This window comes from Peromyscus maniculatus, chromosome 21, assembly GCF_049852395.1.
Source record: "Peromyscus maniculatus bairdii isolate BWxNUB_F1_BW_parent chromosome 21, HU_Pman_BW_mat_3.1, whole genome shotgun sequence".
NCBI lineage: Eukaryota > Metazoa > Chordata > Mammalia > Rodentia > Cricetidae > Peromyscus > Peromyscus maniculatus.
The window spans coordinates 32087380-32105634 of record NC_134872.1 but is presented as its reverse complement, the minus strand read 5'-3'; the positions used below and the strand labels follow the sequence as shown (position 1 = coordinate 32105634).

The following is an 18255-nucleotide window of genomic DNA, read 5'->3' as shown; positions in this document are numbered from 1 at the left end:
AACAACACAAAATGGAGGTGGGGGAAAGAGTGATTCTCAGATTTCCTCAAGGCAGTGCCCTAGGATTGGAGTCTGAACTCGCCGAGTGGAGCCCGGTCCTCTTCCACGGCTGCCCTCTATAGCTTGCAAAGCCCTTTCACAGGTGGGAGAACTCAGTGACACTGGGTTCTGATGAAAAGTCTCATTCTGACCTCGGCTCCACTCTGAAAATAAACTTTTCATAGGTCATAAATTTTTAGAACTGGCCATAACAAACTAAATATCTATGTGCAGGTCCCAAAGCAACAATAACCCTGCTGGCCCTGCTTCCTGGAGCATGTCGTCATCACTGAAGTACTGCTGTGGTGGCCTGGAGAAAGATCACAGACCAGAAAGAAATTCCAGGGGAGGGAAAAAGTGACTGCAGACTTCTGAGGAAACCCAATATAAGGAAACACCATTCACCCATTCAGCCAACTTATATCTGTTCTTAGGAAGGGAATTTCCAACCTTCTAATGTACTTTACTGCTCCCAAAGGCATTACTTATGACTGGAGAGTATGAATCAGTAGATGATACTTAAAGAAGAAAAACCCCACCCCACCCTCCCAAAAAAGCTACTCATTAAATACATTATTTACTGAAGTGCATTATTTTCTTTCTTTCTTTTTTTTTTTCTTCCGAGACAGGGTTTCTCTGTGTAGCTTTGTGCCTTTCCTGGAACTCACTCTGTAGCCCAGGCTGGCCTTGAACTTGCAGAGATCCACCTGCCTCTGCCTCCTGAGTGCTGGGATTAAAGGCATACGCCACCACCTCCCGGCATTATTTTCTACTGTGTACGGGCTAGGTAGAGATGGCTCAGCAGTTAAGAGCACAGGCTGTCCATGTATGGGACTTGAATTTGCACCCAAATGGTGGCTCAGAACTATCTGTAAGTCTAGTTCCAGATGATCCAATGCCCTCTTCTGACCTTCACAGGCAACCGTCATATATGTGGCAAAACACTAATACACATCAGGAGCGTAGGTTATAAGGAGCCCACTGTTACTATAACAAGGTTTCTTTGATCCCAGTTGTTTTGGTCAAGTCTCTATGGCTGTGAAAAAACACTGTAACCAAAAGCAAATGGGAAGGAGACGCTTGATTTCAGCTTAGAGTTCATAGACTATCACAAAGGGAAGGAACTCAAAACAGAAACCTAGAGGCAAGACCTAAAGCAGAATCCATGGAGGACAGCTGCTTACTGGCTTGCTCCTCCTGAATTGTTCAGTTTGCTTTCTTACACATCCCAAGATCACCTGCCTAGGGGTAGCACATCTCATAATGGGCTGGGTTTTCCTGTATTATTCATTAATCAGGAAAATCCCCCCCCCCCCACAGACTTTCCTACAGAACAAATCGGACAGAAGCATATCTTCAATTGGGGTTCTCACTACCCAGATGACCCCAGCTTGTGTCTAGTTGAAAAAAAGAACAAACAAACAAAAATCCTCCCATTAGCACACCCCTCATATCTGTGAGAGGTAACTGGTACTGGTAACAATGTAGGTTAGTCCAGGATTTAGGGGCTTTGAAAGAAAACCTGTTGCAGGGAATTTGGAGGTGGTAACATCCAGGAGACAGCAAGGCCTAGGAGGACAGGAAGGAGCTGAAGACTCACAGGAATTCCCCATAGGGAAGGGAAAGGCACCTTTCGAATCTGTAACCCACCAGGAAGGGAGGCAGCTGGACCCTGAGCAGCTTCTGTGTGCAAAGCTGGTGGTTAAGATACTTTGAGAAAACCAACTTGATGCCAGTGTGCTAATTTTCCACTGTAGGCGGAAGCCACACCTTGTCTCACCATTGCCTCCCAGGAGCTCCCAAACTACTACTCCCTCAACGCCTTAGGTTGTATCTAATCTTCTTGCCCCAGGTAGTTTCCAGACTGAGGTGGGGGAAGAGGGAGCTCCCTGATTGCCTGTTCATTTTTCTGACACCAAGGGAAAGACCTAGTGCCTAAGTCTCCTCTCACTAGCCTCTGGGCAGTAGGTGGGGTTGTCTTCAAGCTACCGGTTAGGTCTTTCTCTATAGAACATGAAAGGGCCTGGGGAGGATAGAGTTTTCACTTGCCTTTAAGCCCTACTCAAATTAATTCCCCAGATAGCTAAGCTCCATACTTGACCCAGCAGGGACCCAACTGAGGTTTCAACTTCTGCAGTCCGATGTCCTCCATCACAGCTGCTCAGGTAAGGGCCTCTTCAGGGCTGGAAGGAGGATGGAACAGACCACCCTGCCCCAGAGGCTCCCAACCTCAGAGCTTGGAAAGGCAAGTTAGTTGTGAACAAAGTAACAAGGCCAACCTCTGTCGGAGCAGCTTTGCACCCGGCCTGGTTGGACTGAAGGACACAACTAACCACTGTGGTTGCTGGGAGCCCCTCCCCAGAACAGTGGCAAGAGGTGCCAGGCCAGAGCTACACAGCCATCACCAGGGAGCCTCTGACCTTTGCCCGGGACTCTTCTATACAGACATTCCTCTGGGCAGAAGTGTGAGGAGACGGCAGGAGGAGGACACACACACACACACACACACACACACACACACACACACACAGACAAAGAGAGACAGACAGAGAGACAAGCATTGAGACTAACTCCCACAGTACACATCATCCTAACCTTCTAAAGAAAAGGCTTTTATATCCCCTGCCCTGAACAAAGGCCACTATTGTGATGTGTGAAATTAATGGTTAATAGTAAATTTATCAACAGAGCCCCAAATGCTGAAATTTCCAATTACCACAGATGATCATGAACACAAACAATGGCAAGACTTCTCGCTCATCAGCCTATTTTGCCAATTTTCTAGGAAGCCCTCACATTATATTCATTTTCACTGTCCAGGGATTAGAAGGCAGTTGAAAAACACAAAAAAGAAAATCCAGCAATAGACGGGCACAGTGTCCACCGGCCTGTCGGTAGAGAGATGCCAAGGCCAGCATCCTCTTTCCCCCATGCCTGGCATCCTTTGGAAGGCACTGTCAGTGTCCATGCTCGTGGGTTTCCTGCAGTGTTCTCTGGCTGACGGGTTGGTGTTCGTGCAGGATGAAGCTTTCTTGGCTGGCACCAGTATTCCAGAACAAAAGTAGAAGACTTTTCTAACCACATCCTATTATCAAACCCTTGTTACGGACAACAACATAATTAAAAGTACACAGAAACCAGCTGGCGAGGCAGGCCTATTAAGCTGGCATAGCATGACTCAGAAAGAAAATGAAAAGGGCTTGGGGTGTGCAGAGATCTAAGATTATTACAAAACAAGAAATAATTTTTCCAGGGTTCCACATTTCGCCTGTGACTATGAACAACAGCAACACACAGACAGATGCACTGAGACCCACCCAGACTCCTCAGAGTAGAACTAGCTTTCTTAACTTAAGAGCATCATTTTTCTTGGTGTGTGAATTCAAGGCCAGTTGAGCCTGAGTTGTGAAGACAGGGGTCACAGCTCAGGTGCTGGTGGGGCCATCAGACCGCAGTGCTGGTGGACTGTGACAGCCCGCAGGATAACGGTTAATAGCTAACCCGCACAGAGCCATTAACACTCACTTAAAGTGATTATGAATGCCAGGAAAATGATTTCCAGGGTGTGATGAGTCCACTTCGGTTCTCCTCTTCACTCCTAGCCAGTCCTAGCATCTAGTCCATCGTAAATGGACAGGGAAGCAATTTCTATAAATGCTCCAAGCACTTTCCTTTGTTTTAGATTCCACCTGTGTGAATTAGCAAATGCGTTATTTCCCACTCACAGTCATTCAGTGTCTCCAACTTCCAGCACTGGTAACATCTGCTGTAGCCTGAGAGTGACTGACATAACCCTTTTAATTAAGTCACATCTCTCAGGCAAGCTCCCAGTTTCAACTTGACCTTTTGGGGGAGACAGCAAAATTTCAAAAGCCGAAATATAAAACCACACAGATCCTGGGGAGGAGAATGCAGAGTGCTTAGGACTCAGAGATGTGGGAGTCCAGGGAGATACCCTGAGGATACACAGAGAGCTCCTGACAGACTCCGACAGGCCACGGTGGGTGCCCACTGACCTGCACTAGTATACACTGACCCTTGACTCAGCCCCTCACCACTGTATCTGGCACCAATGAGGAGCATCGGCAGAATAAGACCAGAGCTGTGCATCTGACACTGTGTTGGGGTGAGGGGCAGGGGACATCACAGCACATCCTCAGGCTGTGGGCTAAAGGTGTGTCAGATTCCTGACCTGTAGTTGGGCTTGGACTGAACTCAGGGTCAAAGCCCTGCATATATATAACTCTTCAGAGGCTTGAAAGTAATTTTCCCATATTCTAATAGCTATTCGTGGATGGTACTTGGGCAGGAAGAATTAAATATGCAGTCTAATAACAAAACGCTGCTGAGCCCATTTGCACTAATGCTGCCTTATTATCTTTGCCAGGTGTTGGTACTGTGTGCCGTCCTAATTGTTAGGATTTAATACAGCATTTATGAATTCTAGATGATGTGCCGTCATAAATCCTCCAAAGACAGATCCTACCCAATTTATGTTCTAATTATTTGCTAGTTTCTCATGTCCTTCAGTTCTGAATGGGTTGCTGAAGACAGAAACAAAGCCATTCAACCTTATTTAGAATAATTACAGAAAGAAATGTGCATTTCAGGTTTCTCTTTGAGGTTCACAATTGTCACGAAAATTTTAAGGTTGAATGGTTTAACGCTGATTTCACAACATTGCTAATGAATGTGTCTCTTCAAAGTGATTAATAGAAACTCTTAAGCACAAGATAACCTATATTAAGAAGGATCCACGTGGCCTTGGGCCCATCGTTTTTTACTCTATTCTAAGTGGGGAGCAATATCCATGGGGATTTGACTCGAAATAAGAGGGGCAATATATATTACCTACTCCCCTCCATTTTCAGAACTCACATTTTAGGAGTGGGAAGTCCTCATTTCGGTCTACTGGGATTCTTAGAGCGATTCATTCAACAAACATTCATGAAGCACCTACTGAGTTGTTGAGTAGCATGTACATCATGGGCTATGTGGCTGGAACACAAATCCTTAATTATAGCCAAGAAAGGGAGAGAGGGGAAAAGGCACTTGTAGGACAGTGGCAAATGTATCCACAGAAAAGAAAAGTCATCAACTCTCTCTCTCTCTCTCTCTCTGTCTCTCTCTCTCTCTCTCTCTCTCTCTCTCTCTCTCTCTCTCTGTGTGTGTGTGTGTGTGTGTGTTGGGAGGGTGAGGGGTGTCTTGGAAAAATTAACATGAATTGGTGGGGGTTGGGATTAGGGAGAGGAAACATGAAATGATCAGGGTTATTTGGAGTTAAAAAGGAGAGAAAATAGCCTGAAAGGAGAATGGGCTAGAAGGAGAGTGAAGTAAATGGAGACCATGAACTGGCCCCGTCCCGAAGCACTTCACACTGATGCTCCAGAGCAGAGGCCTGGTCCTGAATGCCATGGAGAATGGCTGGGATACCTAACGAGGGAAGAAAGTCACATAATAAGGTGACTGACAAAACAGAATGCAGACAGATGTAAACGGGAGCTGGGGAAACACAAAGCAAAGGAAAGAGACAAATGTTTAAATGTATCCATGCAGTCAACATACCCCCACTGTGCCCCATAAGCATGCAGAAGTAAAAATAGATGGACAGATATTCTTAAAGGATGGGAGAGACAGAGGCAACCCGGATTCATCCTTCATAAATAGCCATTTCTCCTTGATATTTTCCTTAAAGGATATGAGACCCTGAAACTGAAGCCCAAGAAACAGTCACCCTCCAGAAACCATCAATGTCTCTGTCTGGAATAGGAAAGGGGCTTGAGGAGCACAGCGGGCAAACCACATATTCCCAAACCCTTAAATAGCTCTTGCCCCAGGGCATGCTGTGTGTGGAGAAGCTGCAGTTGCTGGGGGCAGGTCGCAGACACAGCTTCCTCCTCAGGAGGTGGCCATAGAACCTCCCCGCGTGTAGGATTTTCTGCCTCGGGTCTGGTTCTACATGGAGCACCTGCAGCTGGCATTGGATGGAAGCCAGCTTTGGCTTCAGGGGAATCCCGAATTCATACAGCACAATCTGAGTACAGCTAACCTTTATTAAACAACCTGCCTGTTACCCTTATTATCTGAATCACATTTCCTTTCCATTTTTTCCCCACAATTTTCTATTGTTCTGCATGTGCATGTGTGTGTGTGTGTGCCTGAGTGTTTACATGTGCACTACAAGTGTGGAAATGCCCAAAGATGCCAGAGGAGCACATGGGATCCTCTGGAGCTGGAGTTACAGGTGGTTGGGAATCTTATAATATTGGTGCTGGGAACCAAACTCAGGTAACCCACAAGAGCAGCAAGCACTCTTTACCACTGAGCCATCTCTCCAGCCCCACACCTTTTTTTCTCCCTCTCTACTAAATTTTCAGACATCTGCGAAGTAGAAAGTTATCACCAAGTTGCTCTTCACACTCTAGTATTAGCTAGGAAGCTAATGTCATGGAACACTCTGAGCTAGGTTTTCAGAATCTCCATTTATTTCCACACTGTAAGACAAACCTCTTTAAGAAGATAAAAGCGCCAAAGACTCAGTCCCAATTGACCTCCATGCGGCGATACTTTCTCTACCATATTTCCTAAGAAAACTAGGTTGTGAAAATTGCTTCTATAACTATGTATCCATTTGCCAGTACTAAGTTATCCCAAATTCCCAATTCATGTGAGGTAAATTCAGTTGGAAATACAAATTCCACCCACTGTGTTTTTGTTCTGCACTGTGCATGATTTGAAACACAACATGGTAGCTTTTAGAACTCTTTAAAATTTACTTGTGAGCCACATCTGCAGTCAGCAAAAAGAAAAAGCCTAGGATGTCCACCCAATGACAAAGCTAACCTCTTGTGACAAAAACCATTCTAGAGTTGTTAACTCGCAGTACATTTCCATGATGAACAACTACAGACATTTTCAACTTTAACGTGCAACCAATACTTCCCATTCCTACTTAACTTTACCTTAATTCTGCAAGAAAACATGTTAAATTATTGGTCATTTTGATTAAATCATAATGTAATCAGGAAGAGAACATGTATTTAGCCTGTTAGAAACCAAACAAGGACTTTGGGGACAATGACAAAAAGGGGCAGAAGAAGGCTTGATGACGTGGTGACATCCGTTTTTCCATGTTTTCTGCAAACATATCCCATTCATGAACAGTCACCAAATGGTGTATTTATAATTCCAGCACAGGTGGCACTGGCAAAATATTTAACATTTCTCCATTTAGCAACACTCTACAGCTCTGAGAAAAGCCAGACAGTGCAATGGGCCCATTTATAGCCTCTAGATCTACAGATGCAGCAAACTATGGGTTAAAAATACCCCTTACTCTCCCCCACCACAAGTCACATATATATTGAACACAGATTGTTTTCTTGTTGCTTTCCTTAATATATGCATTATAACTATCTGTATTAGGTACATGTCATCTAGAGATGATTTAAAGGACACCTGGATAATGTATGTAGATTTTTGCAAATATTATGCTGTCTTATAGAAAGGATGTGAACACTAGATATTACTAAGGTCTTAGATCCTTCAAGAGGTGTGTTTAAACGCCTCCTGAAATTGCCAATCCTTGTATACTTGCAATATTAACAAAACAAAAAAATCAAACAAGCAACCCAAAATGTGTATGAATTTGCTTAAGTATTGATGCATACCCACCTCCCATTCTATATACAATTTGAATTGTCATTTGGGAAGGGAGACATTCTGAGTTCATAGGAAGTATGGATCCTAAGAAGCAAATTAATTGCTCTAGGTATGCCATCTAGCTTGGCAAGGAAGGACCCCACCAATGGCTTCTGAAAGAGAGTCTGATGTATAGATGAAGCAGAAACCTGGCACTTGGCCCAGGACCTGGCTGTCCATTGTAGCATCACAGAGCCAGCACCTAAGGGCTGCTTCTTGGGCACTGCATGCTATTTCCCAGAACATTGTGTAAATCACTCACAGAATGACTCCGAGCATCACTTTTATAAGTTTCAACATCATACACTCATCTGCCATATTCCACATCTATCCTGCTAAGTACCAAGTAGATTCAGTCATCTGGACTGAATCTATACACAGAGATTTGAGGTAAAATAAGTTAGTTTTGCCAATACAACAGGCACACCACACACCTGATTAAACTCAATCAGTTCTGCAAGATAACTGGGTTAAGCACACCATCTAGAAACAACACGGATAACTTGGTAGAGGATTCTTTTTTTTTTTTTTTTTTTTTTTTTTTTTTTGGTTTTTCGAGACAGGGTTTCTCTGTGTAGCTTTGCGCCTTTCCTGGAACTCACTTGGTAGCCCAGGCTGGCCTCGAACTCACAAAGATCCGCCTGCCTCTGCCTCCCGAGTGCTGGGATTAAAGGCGTGCGCCACCACCGCCCGGCGGATTCTTTTAACTACTCCATAAGAGGGATATTGAGTAATGTGTACTAAAGCTTCTCTTTGACCAAATGATGCATTGCTAGGGTATAATTATTATATAGTGTGATATATTTTAACTTCATGGTACAAAGAATAAAATGAAGCACATAAGTCACATTATTTAAAGGACACCATATAGGTATTTGTTCTCTATATGATTAATCAGTTTTTTAAACCCCCTTGCCTCAAATGATTAATACAACAGTTTCTTTAATGGCATTCAGACTGCTATTATGATGCATGAACTGCAAGATCTGCTCTAAGACAGTGGTTCTCAGCCTGTGGATCACAATCTCTTTGGGGTCAAACAACCCTTTACCAGGGGTCACCTAAGACCATCAGAAAACACAGATATTTACATTATTATGATCCATAACAATAGCAAAGTTACAGTTATGAAGCAGCAATGAGAATAATTTTATGGTGGGGGAGGTCACCACAACGTGAGGAACTGTATTAAAGGTCACAGCATTAAGAAGGTTGAGAACCACTGGTCTAAGACCACCTGCATACTCAGGTCCCGGCATATCAAATGACAGCATATGCACAGAAACTACATGCATCCTCTGACTTAGGTCAATCATCTCCAGATTATGCATGTGTTACACTGAGTCATTTATGAATGATTCTAAGACGTCCATATATGTTCAGAATAGACACAATTCTATGAAATTATTTCCAAACAGACTGCAGTTGGTCAAATTGTTTGTGTGGGATCCACAGATGCAGAGGGCCAACCTTATTAAACTGGACAAATTACTTAATGAGTTCAAGTCTCCTCTCTACTAATTTTCTAAACGCAAAGCAGAATAACTCCTAATTATACTATGAGTCAAGTTGGGGAGGTTCCCTTTGAAAAATGGAAATTATATACCCACACATAATCACATGCATATTACAGCTAGACAGAGTTTTTAAAAATGTTAATGCTGACCCACTTGCCACTTACTCATAAACTGGTATACTCAAAAAAAAAATCCCTGTGAGAATTAGGAAGTGTAGTATTTTAAAAACAAAAGTCTTGGGCTTACTGTTTTAAATTCTTTAACCTGCTATCACCTACAGTGAGCTAGAAGACACCGCGACTCAGGACAACTTCAAACAGCATTTTGTTCCCTGGGGGAGAGGCTGAGTAACCTACATTGTTTGACCCACTTCACGTTGATCTGAAATGGGTGGCTCAGTCTGTCACCTGGGGAAACAGCTTACACAGAGCAGCTGTCTAGTCTTGAGTCTGAGGCTACTCCACTCCAGAGCTAGTCTCCCCCTTCGGAAGCAGTTTGCAAACCACCAAAGGCACCTGGAAGATGCTGACTGCTATTAAGAATCCTGACAGGCATGTGCCCCACAAATACACATACACATAAATTAACATACATGCTTCCACATAGGTCCCATTGATAGGAAACTAATTTAGGTTCTCTAAACCCTACCCATTTGGATAACTTCTGATAAGCCACTTGTAATTTGGAGCACAGAATTCTGTCAGAGAGAACTGATATAAGAAAAGGAATATTCTCTCAGTTAGAAGGGCCAAATTCTAGTCCTGATTAGTTGTTTAACCGTTATAAATCCCAGACCAAATACCCTAATTTGGTTCTCATTCCTAGCTGCTGATTTAAGATACAAATAAGGAATTTATTCCTCCTTTATTTGTGTGTGAGTGTGTTTGAGGAAATGTGTGTCTATTTAAAGGCAGTCGACTTTTTCATATGAAAACGACTTTTCTTTTCTCTTTCTTCTTCCCTGCTCCTCCCCAGTAGGAGATGAGGCAGTGCATGCTAGCTTGGGATTTCAAGTGTTTACCGCCATACCCAACTCCACATGGAGATGCTAATAGGATTTTTTAAAAAATCTAAAACATAGTTTACAAAGTTAGCTCCCTCCTCAACAGCAAAAATGAATTCACTCATTTAATCACACACTATAGATTCATCTTACACTTGAGTGAACGAACATGAACAAATCCCATGTTAACTAAGTTTTCAGCCACAGCCATATACTATCTATCATTCACAAAAATCATCATTACCACCATGCTCTCAAGGAAGCTTCTTTTCAGATTTATTCCTGAATAATAAAGTAATTGGATTACATAAGAGGCTCACCTTCCCAGACTTTAATTTAAAGCCATTTTAGAAACCACAGCAAGAACCTCGACTTGAAAGAATCTGTATAATTCAAACAGGCAAAGCCAATTGTTTGAAATTTAATAAAGCGTGTTCCTCTCGGGGGGAGGGGGGGGCTCAAACTAGAAGCAGCACTGAACAGAACTCAATGTGTGAACAATAAAGTTATGAAAACAGAGACTGGTAATCAAGATGGCAGGTTCCACTGTACAGTGAATCTTCTGATGCTTTCTCCAATATACCTCTAAACGTCCCAAGAGACTACGCTCTGAAAGCCTGCTCTTCACTGCCCAGTAACTCAAAGCAGATGTCTCCTTTTTCTCCAACCTCAGCCCAAATCTTTCCCTGAAAATTTCACTCAGTATGGCCTCCTTCATATCAAGCAGAGTTTCATCCTAATCCTGCTGGTCTGGATTCTTGAAATACCATAGCCCATTTAAAAATTTTTAGCTTGAAAATTTCTTCCTGCTTGCAGGGTCTCTGAGGGCCCCTACCTTCTCCTTCACCCTGGTGCACCTGCCCCACCCAGGAGCTCTAGCACAACAGAGAAGAAAGTGATAGCTCACAGTCTCAGCACTCTCTGGCCGGACACGATGATGACGGTGGCCATTTGGGTTCTTCTTTAGAGCGGAGCTCAGCCCAGCAGCATGAGCTTTGGGCAAATTCCCCAATGCTGTCGAGACATTTCACTTCTCTGAGGCTCAGTCTGCACACTGTTAAAACAGGGTAATAGCACTTCCTAGGCTTATGGCTGAAGTGTACTCAAATAGTCTATGCAAAGCAAAGGGCAGGGTGTGGCACATAATGCCTGCAAATCAGTTGCTGTTATGATTCCTTGGATTGATATCTTCTCCAGGAGCTACAGGGAAAATCGATTTTAAGTACACCAGAACATTAAATTATTGATCTTAAGAATCCAGCACCAGAAGTCAACTTGGAGTAGATTCGGTCCCTATTTTTCCTTTATAGCCCTGGAAACTGAACCCTGGTACAGGGAGACTTCCTCCAGAATAAGTCACTGCAAGGCCACTGATGGCCAGCTTTCCTGATCACTTTGTTCTTCAGGAAAGCCCATCACAAAATGGTAAGCTCAGTCTTCAGACTCTTCCATCTCTCTAGGGCCAAATTGTACCTTGAATTTGGAATTTTTTCCTAAAGAGGAACACTGGGAACAGCAGGAGGCAGGACAGGCTTAGGACAGGCTTAGAACAGTTGTGTAGAGATAGTATGTTTGAGAATGGGGGGCAAGCCTCAGGTGTCATTTCCTATCACATAGCCACTCCCCTGCCCCCATCCCTGCACACCAGGAAGCACTTGGTTCTGGGGGGTGGTGTGGAATGCACATGGTGACTGACACAGCTGAGATCCAGCTTCCACCAAGTGGCCAGGTAAGAATCACTGGCAGTGCTGGACTAGATCGCCAGTTCCTACAAAGCCTGAGGGCAGCCTAGTCCCTATTTTAATCCATTCCAAATGCAGACTGGGTAAGTTCCAGGCATATATTCCACACTGCAGCTGTTCCCTATCCACTCACGGGGGTTCTGGGAATTTCAGATCATTGTAAACTTCAGATTTGATAAGAGACCTAATAAATATAGCCTCCCCCCACCTCAAATGCTGTAGTCTTGGCACTTAACATGTGATAAATCTCTCAAAAGTGGTACATGGTGGGTTTTCAAAAAAGGAGAAGCTTTATTAAACTGAAGGTATGTTAATTTGCTAACAGTAGCTGGTCATCATCCATAGCCCATTTAGTCCTTGGCACTGACATCAATAATTGGTGCTAAAAACACTGAAAATTTCTGTGTAAATGTGCACCTGTTCTCGCCTGATTCCAAAATTAGTGTCTGATTCCATGCAACTGTTTCTTTCATACTTACATGAGTCTCGTCTTTGGTAAAGCATGAATTTTGAGTTTTAAGGCTTAAAACAATTTTAAAACTTACTATCTAGTGACCACAAAAGGAAGTCTGTTTTGCTTAGACACACTTGAGCAAGTTGAATTAAACAATAATTGAAGCAATTAAATTTTAAGGTTGTACTCCAGCACACTCCAAAGGAGGGAAAACACAATCAACAGGGAATACCATAATACAGTACACTTAAAGAGAAATCCATGTTTAAAACAAGACATCCTATTATCATGCACGAGATATTTCTATTCAGAGTATCAGAAGCAAGGAGGCAGAAAACCTGCAGATTAATTAAGAATTTCCCAAGGGATAAATGCCTGCAAGTTTCTCTGAGACCTAGTTATCTAAGCAGGGGCTGTACTGGTCTGAGTGTGCCAGTGGTTATCAAGAAATGACTGGATACATTCTGCACTAAAGGATGGGGGTTCCGTTAGCATAAAAGCAAGCGATCTGCTCAGAAAGAGAACCATCTCAGAAGAAGAAGGAGGAAGAGGAGGGAGGAAGATGAGGAGAAAGAGGAGGAGGAGAAAGAAGAAGAAAAGGAGGAGGAGCCCTAAAAACAAGGACATATGTATAAGATATCCCTGCAACTAGTACTGCATCTGATCTGTCCTGATGGCTTGGCTAGACTGCCCTGAGACACTCGAATCCATTCCCTCTTAGTTTTCATGGTCAGAACTAAGCACCGATGACTGTCCCTTTCTGCACAATCTATCATTCACACATTTCCAGATATTAAAGTATCTCAGCCCAGGTCCTCCAGGCATGTGTCTTCATCCTTACCTTTAATTCAAAATTACGTACACCAACCAGCACCCTAAACCATGGAGTTCAGAGCTCTGTCAAGAGAGGACCGGACCCATGTCAAAATTCCCAAGAGGATTTGGCTCAAAACTCAGGAAACATCATCTTCACTGAGCAAAAAGGGATGCAGCATGCTCCAATTTCTATCAACTGTGAGAAGCAGATCGAGAACTTCGGCATGTCTGAGTCTCCGCCCCCACTCCCCTTTGTAAAATTCAGAACCCAGTCATCTATTATTTTTATTTTTTTCTTTTCTTCAGTTACAGTACCCAACTAACACTGCTGACAGTTTTTCTAACACATTCGAACAAAATGGGGGGTGGGGAGGAACTGGTTGTCAGTTCCAGAAAAATAGTGGCGGAAAAAGTGGCTAAATGGCCACACGTTGCTTTTCCTTTAAAAAGAAGAGCTACCCCAAATTTACCACCCCAACATTCGGCTACTGAAATGCTCCCCGAGTCATACGCTGTATTTCAAAATGGTAAGAAAAAAAAAATATTGATCAGAATTTTTGAAAGTCAACTATCAAGTAACTACCAGGAAAAATAAAGGCTGAAAAGCTAACTCCTGTTAGTTTTTTGTTTGTTTGTTTGTTTTCTTTTTGCGTGCAGAAAGTGCAGTGTTTAAGTCAGCCTAGGAGTCTCCTCATCTAGAAAAAGCAGTCCGCAGGAGAATCATTGTGTGCCTCTATGTACTAGAACGCTCAGTAACTCAAGAGACAATGATTTCCACCAAAGACGACCTATTTCTCATCAAATTTTCAGCAGGACCTCCCGCCGTCCTCCCCCACCCCGAAGTTTACTAAAACCCAGGTACACATGTTAACTCCTCACCCCATAGTTCTTTTGGATTCCAACACTTCTTTGGAAGTTCTGCCCCGAGAAACACTGGGGGAGACGCTGGAAGGCAATCACAAAAGTCTCATTTAAATTCCTGGAAAGCACAGCTTCTCCAAACACACTGTTCAGCTCTCTTTGGAAAGCCTCATTTGCGTCGAACCATGAGTTTAACTTCACTGGTCCCCCAGCACTAGTACCATCAGGTCCAACGGAGATAGATGTCACATTTCATACTAAAAAGAATTCATCACCTAACCACTCTACAGGATGGGAAGTGAAACAACCCCAACGTGGAGTTTTCGCCAGCCAAGTGCATAAGAATTAACACGGACTTTGGGGGAGGGCGGCTTCTAAAGAGCCCTTTACACCTAAACATTATAGCCACACAGGGGGGAAAATAAAATCAGGATGCTCTCTATGAGCTGTAAGCGCGCTAATTTGCATGAAGATGGGTCCAGCAATTTGATAAAAAATCTTCACTTCCTTTCACAACTAAATCACATCAAACCAATGCACAGTTTCGGATCCCCAGAGTGAACTGTGTCCACCTGTCCCCAAAGCGCAGCAACCCTTCCCTTCTTTGCTCACCCTCTTCGGAGCGTCCTGCTCTCCCCACACAGCGCTGGCTTCTGGCAGCTGAGCTCATCAAACTCTGAGTAGCTCAGCGCAGCGGCCAAGGCGATTCCAGCAAGACGCGGCGAGTCTCAGATCCCCGCACACCGCGCGCTACTCACTCACCTTGTCCCTACGCCTGTGCTCTGCACCGAAGTCAGACTCGTGCGTGTCACATTTTATTCCCCGGCAGCCACGCGGGCGGGCGCGCGCACCACGCGCTCCCACACTCACACGGACGCCCTGGGAAGCGCGGCCTCGCTGGGGGCTCAGGCGATCCCGTGCTGGCGTGGTCCCCTATCCGGTAGCGCGCGACCGCGTCGCCGGCGGCTGCAGCTCGGCCTCCCAGCCGCTGCGAGGCTGCGCTCAGCCCCGCGCCGCGCACCTCATTGTTCCAGCCCGCGCGGCTGTGGCACGGTTGCTGGTGGCCCCGTGGGCCCGCGATCGGAGGCTGTCCCGCCCTGGAGCCCCATGCACCCCCGCCCTCCCGGTTCCGGTCTTCCGTCCCGGCTCACCTAGCTGCTGGGCGCCGGGAAGTTGCTCGGCCTCCCGCGCGCGCCCTAGCCCGCAGCTTGCCCGGCGGCCGGCGCAGGCGGGGAAGCTCGGGCGACGCAGAGCCTGCCTCTCGCACAGCGATTGCAGACTCTGCTGCGTGGGGCGGCGCGGCTGCCTAAAAAGGCGTGCTAATCCCAGCCACCGCCTCCACCAGGCGAGCGGCTCTGAGGGCTCCCCGCACGGTCTCTGCTCCTCTGAACCTGGCACCCGGGGTTGCAAGAGTCCAGGTGGTGGCCGCAGAAATGCCACCGGCCGCGAGTGGTGGGCAGGGCGGCCTGGGAGGCTGGCCTCAAGGAAGTGAGTCTTTGTGTGCTGGCCTCGAACACACAGCCCTCTGCAGAGCCAAAGACCGGCTACCTGCACGCCAGGCAGCGTCCTGGCCCGCTGGGTGGGGCGTGGGGAGCGCAGCATCCTCTGGGCCGCCGGCTCCCTTTGTTCAGGCTCCGCCGGCTCTAGCCGCCTGCATCCTCACTCTGGCGGCTACAGAGAGGCGCCCTGCTGTGCAGGGACGGACTTAGGAACGGGTCGCTTTCCACTCGGAGCTCCCCACTTGCCCACCAACACAGGTCAATCCAACCCTGGGAGGGGTGGCCAAGTTCTCGCCTCTGAGACGCCCCGGACTGTCCGAGGGGCGCAGGGATGACCTAGAGCCAGGCTGTGGGAGCCGCAGATCGGGTGTGTCCGTCTGCTCACGTGCGGAATGCCCATTTGTCACGGAGGCCCTCCTATTTTTCAAAGGCAGCACAGCTGTCCCGAGTTGCGGGTAAACATGCTTCTGTGAACTTCGCCCCCTTGGATATGGGTGTTCCCTATGAGTTCTCTTGCAGAGTTCAGAAAAGAGCAAGGGCGAGGGGTCCTGGTAGAACAAGACTCAGTTGCTGATTGTACCCGACAGGACTGTGGTCAGGCAGATCAATCCAATCCTCCCAGACTCTGGGTCCTTGCAGGGACGAACATTTTGGAGACAAATTCTTCACTGAATGCATTGTTTTAAAGTTCATCTAGTTTATCGATTTTTTTTTTTTCAGTGCTTGCTATGTGTTTGGGACTAGGCACCACGATAGATGAGCAAAACTCAATCCAGAAGTTTACAGACATTTAAAACATTACAGGAATTGAACTCAAACCCGCAGAGTAAAATGCACTGTGTGGGATCAAGTGTAGCTGGGAGATGCTTACTCGGATTTCCCCAGTTCTATTAACTGTTTCTGACACTTAGAATTTCTAGGAACTGCCCGAAGGGACGCTGTGTCACTCAGATTAATAACTGCGTCTTATACAAATGAAACCCATATTGTCTAACATTCTATGCTCTGCCCCCTTCCTACCAGTGGACACAGTGGACACTTCGGGGCACTGAGGTGATGTAAACTGTGGCTCTAAGTTATGTCTTCCGTGTAATGGGTACATTTGGAAGTACCATCAAGGTATGCTGTATAATGTGCAAAGAGCATCTTCGCTGGTCCTTAAAGTCAACAGCAAATTGAGTAATAATAATAATAATAATAATAATAATAATAATAATAATAATACGATAGTGGCATTATTAAAGTATTTTACTGAAAAATTAAAAAGCTTATCACATTCCTTTGAGACTGCAAACATGTTTTATTCCCATCTTGCTGTTTTTACAAGAATGCTGTCAAAGTTGATGGCTCTGTGACTACCTTAAAAAACAAACAAACAAACAAACAACGTAAGTGTGCTTCCCAGCAAAAAAAAAAAAAAAAAAAAAACCAAACAAACAAACAAACAAACAAAAAAACTGGCAAGCATGCTTCCCAGCAAACAAGTAACTTTGTGCCTGAAGAAGAATAACCCAGTATGCCAGTTTCTGTTGTCGCAATTTGAGTGGGTTTAGTTTATTATTTATGGCCCAGGTAGAAAATGAAGGGGCACCATACCTGACAACCTGTTGCTTCCCAAGCAAATCATAAAGGCAGTTTGCATGCAGAAGGCTGTATGTCAGTGCTGGCTTCTGTCAGAGTGTAATGGTGAATGACATATTTTCACATGCCTTAGTTGTTCGGCTCAGAGGACCCCTAAACAAAAGTAGACCTGTTTTCTAATTGGTCTGCTGCAGAGCTCTGCTGACTCTGTAGTATTCCTTTCAGTTTCAAATGAAAAATTAAGCAACAATAAAGCCAGGAATCATTTAAAAATCCACTTTCTGTCTATGCTCATACTAACTTGCATTTCTGTTCTCTGTTAAACACAGATCTTCTCTATCATCCTTGTCCTAACCCACCACTTGCCAAGTACTCCTACTAGACTCTTGATGCACAGTTCAGTGCCAGCTTGGTTTGTACACATTCCGTGACTCAGGTAGGTGGTGCCTTGATCAACAGGGTCTTAGCATTAATTTCTGGACTGGAACCAAGAGCATTAGAAAAAAAATCTGTAATATCTATGAGACCACACTAACCAAGAACTCCTAAAGAGGAAACCCATTCTTGACACTGGAGTTTTCACTTATTAGTTGGTCATGTCTAGTAGGGGCATTGTGGCTCCATTATAGGGTAATTCCTTTTAAGATCTTTTTAGATACGTGTGTGTTTAAGTGACAGGAAGACTTGGAAGACTTTGCAGTAGTGGTTTTCATGAGGTCCTTAGGGTTAATGATACCTTCCCATATTCCCTCCTCCACACTATCCTCCCATCTCCCACTCCATTTAATCCTTCCTGTCCCTTTACTAGGATTCCCTTTTTATATAATATGTTCTTTTTTCTTTTCCTTAAATACCCTCCCCTAAATCCCAGGACCCTTCCCTAATTTTCTGAACTCTATGAATATTCCAAATGAAGCATACATCTCTAAAGGTTTAAAGCTAACATACATAAATGAGAAAAAGCATGGATCATTTCTCTTTCTAGGTCTATGTTCCCACTCAGCACGATTGTGTGAGTTCCATCCACTTTTCTGTGAATTCA

The 18255-nt window shown here is 44.8% G+C and overlaps 1 protein-coding gene across 2 annotated transcripts in view; it reads right to left on the bottom strand.

Moving 5' to 3' along the window:
- St6gal2 (ST6 beta-galactoside alpha-2,6-sialyltransferase 2) overlaps positions 1-16070 on the bottom strand; it is a 73496-nt gene extending 57426 nt beyond the window's left edge. Inside the window, exon 1 of one of the 2 annotated variants that reach the window (XM_042265845.2) lies at positions 15285-16070. The gene's annotated coding sequence lies outside the window, so the exon portion shown is untranslated. Of the gene's footprint in view, positions 1-14895; positions 15236-15284 lie in introns of those variants that run through there. The other variant, XM_006993918.4, reaches the window with a different exon arrangement.
- Positions 16071-18255: the final 2185 nt, after the last annotated feature.